Source organism: Nicotiana attenuata, unplaced genomic scaffold (assembly GCF_001879085.1).
Source record: "Nicotiana attenuata strain UT unplaced genomic scaffold, NIATTr2, whole genome shotgun sequence".
Classification (NCBI taxonomy): Eukaryota; Viridiplantae; Streptophyta; class Magnoliopsida; order Solanales; family Solanaceae; genus Nicotiana; species Nicotiana attenuata.
In genome coordinates, this window is record NW_017670940.1 from 280,755 (window position 1) to 288,556 (window position 7,802).

The following is a 7,802-nucleotide window of genomic DNA, read 5'->3' on the forward strand; positions in this document are numbered from 1 at the left end:
ATACTGGGCACAAATCTTTGTGATGCCCAAAAAGATTACAAAGCTAATAGAGTCTATTTGCAAGAGCTTCCTATGGACAGGTGAGAGTAATGTATCAAAAAAAGCACTTTTAGCATGGGAGAAGATTTGCATGCCCAAGACAGCAGGAGGGTTCAACATCATGCATATAGCATTATGGAATAAGGCAGCAATATGCAAGCATTACTGAGACTTATGCAGAGAGAAGAATAAGCTGTGGATTCAGTGGATCCATAGCTACTACATCAAAGGCAGAGAAGTATGGGGTATGCAGGTGAAACAAGCATCATGGATTGTGGGGAAGATACTTAAGGCAAAGGAAACACTTGATAAGGCAGGTTTCAACTATGAAGATGTAAAGAGAACCAAGAAATGCAGTATCAAAGCAATATACCACAGGCTGCGAGGAACTTTTGAAAAGGTGAGCTGGAAAAAAGTTGTGTGCCAGAATGCAGGTTGTCCACGATGGTCCTTTATGTTAACTCTGACGGCTCATGGCAAGTTATATACAAAGGATAGACTACAGAAATGGGGTATACAAGTAGAGGAAGAATGTGTGCTGTGCAAAACAGGAAGAGAAAGTATTCAACACTTGTTTTTTGAGTGTGAATACTCAAGAGCATTATGGAGCAGATTGTTAAGTTGGCAAGGTATTAACAGGAGAACACAGGGATGGGATCAAGAGATGATATGGGCAACACATTTTACCAAGCGAAGGAATCCAAAAACAGAACTGTTCAAGATGACCTTAGCTGCAGCAGTGTATTATGTATGGCAAGAACGAAATGCAAGAATTTTTCAAGCAAGAGAAAGGGGATGGGAAGCATTATGCAAACAGATTGTGCAAGAAGTCCACTGTAGAAACAACAAATACTTAGGAACTTGTTTGAATAGCCTGAATTGGTACCCTTGTAATAGATAAAATATTCTTATGATAAAGGAGGGAGGGGAACATAGAAGTGTAGGATGGAATGTATGGGTTTTGTATTACTTGTAAATACTTTTCCCTGGTAAATAGAAAGTTTAATTACCAAAAAAAAAAATTGTTCAATATCATTTCATTCATAATATTATTTTAAATGGCTTTTGAAACTTTCATGAATATTATTCAATAATTGTTAAATGGTGAACTTTGCTGTAATGTCTTTTTTCTTATCAAACTAGTGTATTAATGTGTTTAATATTTTCACTTACCATATACACAATCATATTAACATACAGTCAGACCTCTCTGCCCTCTCTATAACAGCATCCCTATATAACAACCATTCACTATAAAGTGCAAATTTTTTCTCGGAATTAATTTTTATATTATGTTATGTTCACTATACCCCTCCGGAGCATGGATGATCTAAATTCGGACGAATTACTGGTTTGTAGTAGGTTTGATATTTTATACGTCAATACCACACAAGAGGGGGGTGATTTGTGTGGTACCCAATTTTGCGCTCTAGAAGAACCTGGTTCTTCTAGGTATACTAACTCTACTGTTTGCGGAATAATAAGTACATAAAATAAAGAACACAGAGATTTTTACGTGGAAAACACCTAGCTCAAAAGGTGAAAAAATCACGACCTACTACTCAGTAGGATTTTCCCAAACTTCCACTAAAATCACTGAGTCAAAACAGCATTTACAAAACTCTTTGTAAACCTAAGGATTAACTCTAATCCTGTTGTAGCACACAGCCTCAACTGTTGCGACAACTTCAAGTTAGCATATAACTTGAACACTCTAAGTACCTAATACAATTGCTTCTATGAAAGCTGAAAGGTACAAGTTTAAATCACCTACTACAATTGAACTAGAAATAAAGAAAGACACAATGGAATTGGTTCTTCTATCTCGTTCAAGTAGCTTTAGGAGTGCACACTCAAATCTCACATAAATTGCTTGCAAAATTGTCTTGCTGTTTTGCTCTCAATTTAGTTTAACTTCTGCGTTTGTGCAATCCCTGTAAAAGAGAACAATCACTATTATTTAATGAGTTAGTAATTAGAGTTTGATTAAGACTCAATTGCTGATCTTCCATCGAGGTTGAGTCCTTAAAATACACAAACTCCAACACTATCTTTTATCCGGATTGTGTTCTCTTCACATAAGGAGACTTTCTTCCCTTATCCAATATGCAACCTTTTCAATCAGATTCAGGAGATGTTGCTGCTGGATCAATGAGACTTATCTCCTTCACGTGCATCTCACATGCATAGATTGATCATCACTGTGCTTCACATGATGGACCTGGTCCATGACTGAGTTCATTTGTCAGTCTTCAAAACTTCACATGTTCTTGGGCCAACAAATTTCCCCTTTTTCATGATGACGAACTTCTATGCTTTTTAATGATCAAAAGACCTGTAAGAACTCAGCTTAACCAACACTAACACTAGATTTTCTTTTCATCAAGGACCAGGTTAATTAGGTTATAAATCACTTATTCAGAATAATGTATAAAGCACAATATCTTCCCCCTTTTGGCATCATCGAAAAGTTGCATATTTAATGTGAAACCCAGATTTTAAAAAGTACTCATGGCCACTGGGGCAACTGCAAGTGAAAACATGGTGCAATTATCAATAATCAACAAACATATTTAAACTATCAAGATCAGAATCATCATAGAACAAGAGAAAATAGTTGTTGTCATTGATCATGATATGTTGTCATTAACAGTCCACAAAAAGAAAGAAAAACCTTCAAAGCATGAGCAAAAAAAATAGAAACATCCCTAATCCGGGTCACTGGGATTCACTGGGTTACTAGACTGGTTCAGAAGACAGGTGCTAGGAGACCTAAGGCTTGGAGGAACTAGAGGGTTGAGTCTGGAGAAGGTTCAGCATATTCTGAAGAATTCCATCACTCTTCTCCTTTTGTTTTGCTAGCTCAGTTCTAAGGTCATCCCTCTCAATCTCCAATTCAGCCACACGAGCCTTGAGCCCAGCAATCTCAGCATCCTTAGTTCCACATTCCTAAACCAAAGTCCTAACCTTGCTGTTGATGGGTGTTTTCAGAGATGAACCAGGTTCAACTGGGATGGCACTGACTGGATAGTCACAAGCCAGAAGAGTCTTAATGCCAAAATCTTCCTTGCTTGATGCCATTTCCCATTTCTTCAAAGGCACATTCAGCCTATCCAGAACTGTGGTCAGTATGAAGCCATATGGAGTAGCATGAGCCTTAGAGCCATTGATGACCCTGTCTAGCAACTTGACAATGAGGGCAGGCCAGTTGATTTGCTTTCCTCTCTCAAGGCACTCCATGAGAACCGGGTCCATGTAGTTTGCAGTATGTCTTCTCTCTTGTCTGGGCAGTAGGCACTTGTTGACAAACTCAAACACCACCTTGTGCTCAGGCCTCATCTCACTTTTCTGCACAGCCCTGGCTTCACTCACATCCTCTGAATCACAGAACCTTTTGGTGATCTCAAGTGCAGTAGGTAGGGAGTCCAGGCATGGCCACCTTTGCCTCGTGTAATCATCAAACGCTTCAAAGGTTATCTCCAGAATTTCCCCCAACTTCTCAACATCAAACTGCACTGAGACTCCCTTCACCAAGCTACTGACTACCCCATCTTTTACAGCAGCATTAGCCATGAACTCAATTAGTTCATTCCTGGCTAGTTTCCCATCCATCTGAAGGACCATGTCCTTCCAACCTTGAGCAGCTAAAGAGTCAATCAACCTGATCATCCCTGGCTCACCCAGGTCCTTCAACAATCTTCCTTTCAGAATTTTTCTCCTGCCAAAGATGGCAAACTTATCATGTTCCTTCTCAGATTCCACTTCTTCTTCTTCTCCACTCCACTCTTCATCATCTGAAACTTTTGCTTGTTTTGCTTTCACTGCAGACCTTGTCCTCTTGGCTAATGAGGGTTCAGCAGACAGAGGCACAGAAGAAGACTTCTTGGAAGAAGTCTTGGACTTTTTAGGTTTTGGTGTAGGAACCTCCACTATTGTACCCCTTTCTTGATGGACCAGTTCCATCTCCTCTTCCTCTATCACCTCAGAGGATTCTGCAATCTTTTCCTTTCCCTTCTCCATTTTCTTTTTCCTGCTTTCTTCTAGAGCTTTTTGTAAGTCAGCTTCACTTTGTCTTACCCTGCTTCTTGTGGCTCTTCCCTTAGGCACTGAAGGGGCATTAAGTTTTGGGGATGAAGTCTTTCTTTTCTTGGATGGCTTGGGAACAGTTGGGGCCTTTTGTGAGGTAGCTTTGCGTTTCTTTGGGTCATAACTTGCCCCAACCCTTTTCAGAAGGTCAGCCAGAGTTTCCTCAGCAGATGAACCAGGTTCATCTCTTTGTTTGCTTAGATGAACCAACCTTTCAGCTGCTTCCCCAGAACCACTTTCCCCTGACTTTATGTCACTTTCTTCTGCAACCCCACATATATCAAGAACTGCTCCTTTCCCTTTTCCCCTCTCTTCACCACATGCACCCTCTCTCTCATTTTCTTTTTCAGATTTCTTTTTACCTCCACTCCTACGCATCTCAGGAAACTCAACATTTCTAATGGGTCCAACCAGCACAAACCTAGTTTCTTGGTTTTCAACCACAGAAGAACTTACCTCAGCAGGGGTTTCTTGAGTTTTCTCAGAGTCAGAAGACCCATGTCCTTCCCCCTCAGTCGCAGATTGGAAAGATTCAGACTCAGAACTGGAATCAGAATTTGGAGCTGGGATTTCTTTCACTTGGCTAGCTTTCAACCTTTCATTTAACACTTTCCTCAGAGCTCCAGATGCTACAGATTTTCGGGCAAGCATTTTCTGCCTTCGAAGCCTAGGTTTTGGGGATACCTGGGTGGAGTAGATGAGGATGAATTTGAGGGGGATGGTGGTGGAGGAGTGCTAGGATGATCTTGTGGATTAGACATGGTTCTTCGTTTATTGAGGAAATTCGGGAATTTTTGGAGAAGAAGGCAACTAGATTTGGAGAAATATTTTTTGACGGTTTTTTAGAGTAGTGAAGAAGATTAGAGATGTGGTGTGTATTTAAAGAGAATTGGACATTTATGCAGTAACGGCAACTTTTCAGGGGTCAATTAGAAGTCTAATCAAACTGTAATTCTAGAATTTTAATGATTATTTGGCTTCCCTAGATATTAGGCAAAAATCACGGTCTTAGAGTTCTAAACGGACGAAACTGGTTCAATGCCTCAACGGATAGAATTTTCTAGGAATTTGGAAAGTATAGGACTTCTACTCATGATTGAATTGTTAATCTTTCTAATTATGCAAAGTATTGAAAACATACCTGAGCTTTCATATGAACTCATACTGATGAACCAGGTTCTTCATATAGAATCCTCTTGAACATGCCTCAAATATCATAATAGAAAAAACTTTGTAAGAGATCAGTGAATCATATATACACATGTCACAGGAGTATACTAATTAAAGTATGAAGTTGAGCAAAAATTAATCTAGATATTTACAAAAGTTCAGAATTTCTAGCCAAAAAGAATATAATTTTTCATTTTTTTTCAATATTTTTTTTTCTTTTCATTGTCCATTCTGAACTGGACCTATTAGGTGATCTTAATCATCCCTAATTCCAACCTGTTCCTCTCAAAGTTTTCTCTACTTAGTGCTTTAGTGAAGATGTCAGCAATTTGGTTATCAGTAGCATAGAATTCTATGGAGATCAATCCTTTCTCATAGTTATCTCTTAAGAAGTGGTGCCTAACATCTATGTGCTTAGTCTTCTTATGATGAACAGGGTTCTTTGTCATACTTATAGCACTAGTGTTATCACAGAATATAGGAATGCAACCAAATTCAATACCAAAATCTACCAGCTGCTGTTTGATCCATAGCAATTGAGCACAACAAGAAGTAGCAGCAACATATTCAGCTTCAGCAGTTGACAAGGCCACTGAGTTTTGCTTTTTGGTAGCCCATGACACAAGACATGAACCAAGGAAGTATGCCATACTTGAGGTGCTCTTCCTATCCACTAGAAAACCTGCATAATCAACATCAGCATATCCTACGAGATTGAACTTGCTACCTTTGGGATACCAAAGGCACAGATCAGTGGTTCCTTTTAGATATCTTTGTATCCTCTTGACAGCAGACAAGTGAGACTCTTTTAGATTAGCGTGAAAGCGAGCACAAAGCCCTACACTGAACATAATGCCAGGTCTGCTAGCAGTAAGATACAAGAGTGAACCAATCATACCCCTATACAACTTTTGATCAACTGATGAACCAGGTTCATCAACATCTAATTTAGTGGCAGTTGCAATGGGTGTGTCTATTTCTTTGGATTCTTCCATTTTAAACTTTTTGATTAGCTCCTTTGCATGTTCTGCTGATGGGTCATGGTTCCATTTGGACTTTGTTTGATCTGCAAGCCTAAGAAGAAGTTAAGTTGACCCATCATGCTCATTTCAAACTCACTCCCCATTAGTTTTGCAAAGTCCTTACTTAGCTTATCAGTAGTGGCCCCAAAGATTATGTCATCAACATAAATTTGTACCACAAGGAGATCCTTACCTTTTTCCCTTAAGAATAAGGTACTGTCAATTTTACCTCTTTTGTATCCATGTTCAAGCAGGAATTTGGATAGTCGTTCATACCATGCTCTTGGGGCCTGCTTGAGTCCATAGAGAGCCTTGTCTAGCTTGTACACATGCTCAGGACATTCCTTGCTTTCAAACCCTGGAGGTTGTTTCACAAACACTTCTTCTTTTAGGTAGCCATTTAGGAAGGCACTTTTGACATCCATCTGATGAAGAGTGAATTCCATATGTGCTGCAAAGGCTATGAGAAGTCTGATTGCCTCTAGTCTTGCAACTGGAGCAAAAGCCTCATCATAATCTATGCCCTCCTCTTGGCTGTAACCTTGGACCACCAGTCTTGCCTTGTTTCTTGTAACAGTTCCATCTTCATCAAGTTTGTTCCTAAAGACCCATTTTGTGCCAATAACTGATCTATCTTTGGGCCTTGGAACTAGATTCCAAACTTTACTTCTCTCAAATTGATTGAGTTCATCTTGTATTGCATTGACCCAATCTGCATCCTGCAAAGCCTCAACAACATTTTTAGGTTCAATAAGAGATAAAAATGCATCAAATGCACACAGATTCTTTAATTGTGATCTATTTTTGACTCCAGATGTTGGATCAATGATAATGTTCTCAATGGGATGAGAACTTTGATACTTGTGAGGTTTCACAACCAACTGGTTTCTGCTAGATGTTTCTCCCATGTTCTGTTGCTGAGGAACAGGGTCATGAACAGGTTCCTTTAAGGGATTTATTTCAATTCCTCTATGATTAGTTACCCCTGTCAGGTTGCCCTGGATGGAAGAACCTGTTCCATTACCCGTTCTTTCTGTTGGTGCCACATTGACTTGTGTTGAGGCTTCAGTCAAGTCCTTTATCAATCCAATGGCTTCAGCTTCATGTTCCTGCCTCTCAGAAAGAATGTTAGTTTCATCAAATACTACATGTACACTTTCTTCTACACACAAAGTTCTTTTATTGAACACTTTATATACTTTGCTATGTGAAGAATATCCCAAGAATACTCCCTCATCACTTCTGGGATCAAACTTACCTAGGGAGTCCTTTCCATTATTGTGCACAAAGCACTTACATCCAAATGCCCTAAGATGGGATATATTTGGTTTTCTCCCTTTTAGTAACTCATAGGGAGTCTTCTCTACAAGAGGTCTGGTCATGCATCTATTTATAATGTAACATGCAGTGTTTACAGCCTCTGCCCAGAAGCTATGGGGCAGCTTACTAGAAAGAAGCATAGTCCTAGCCATGTCTTCAAGAGTC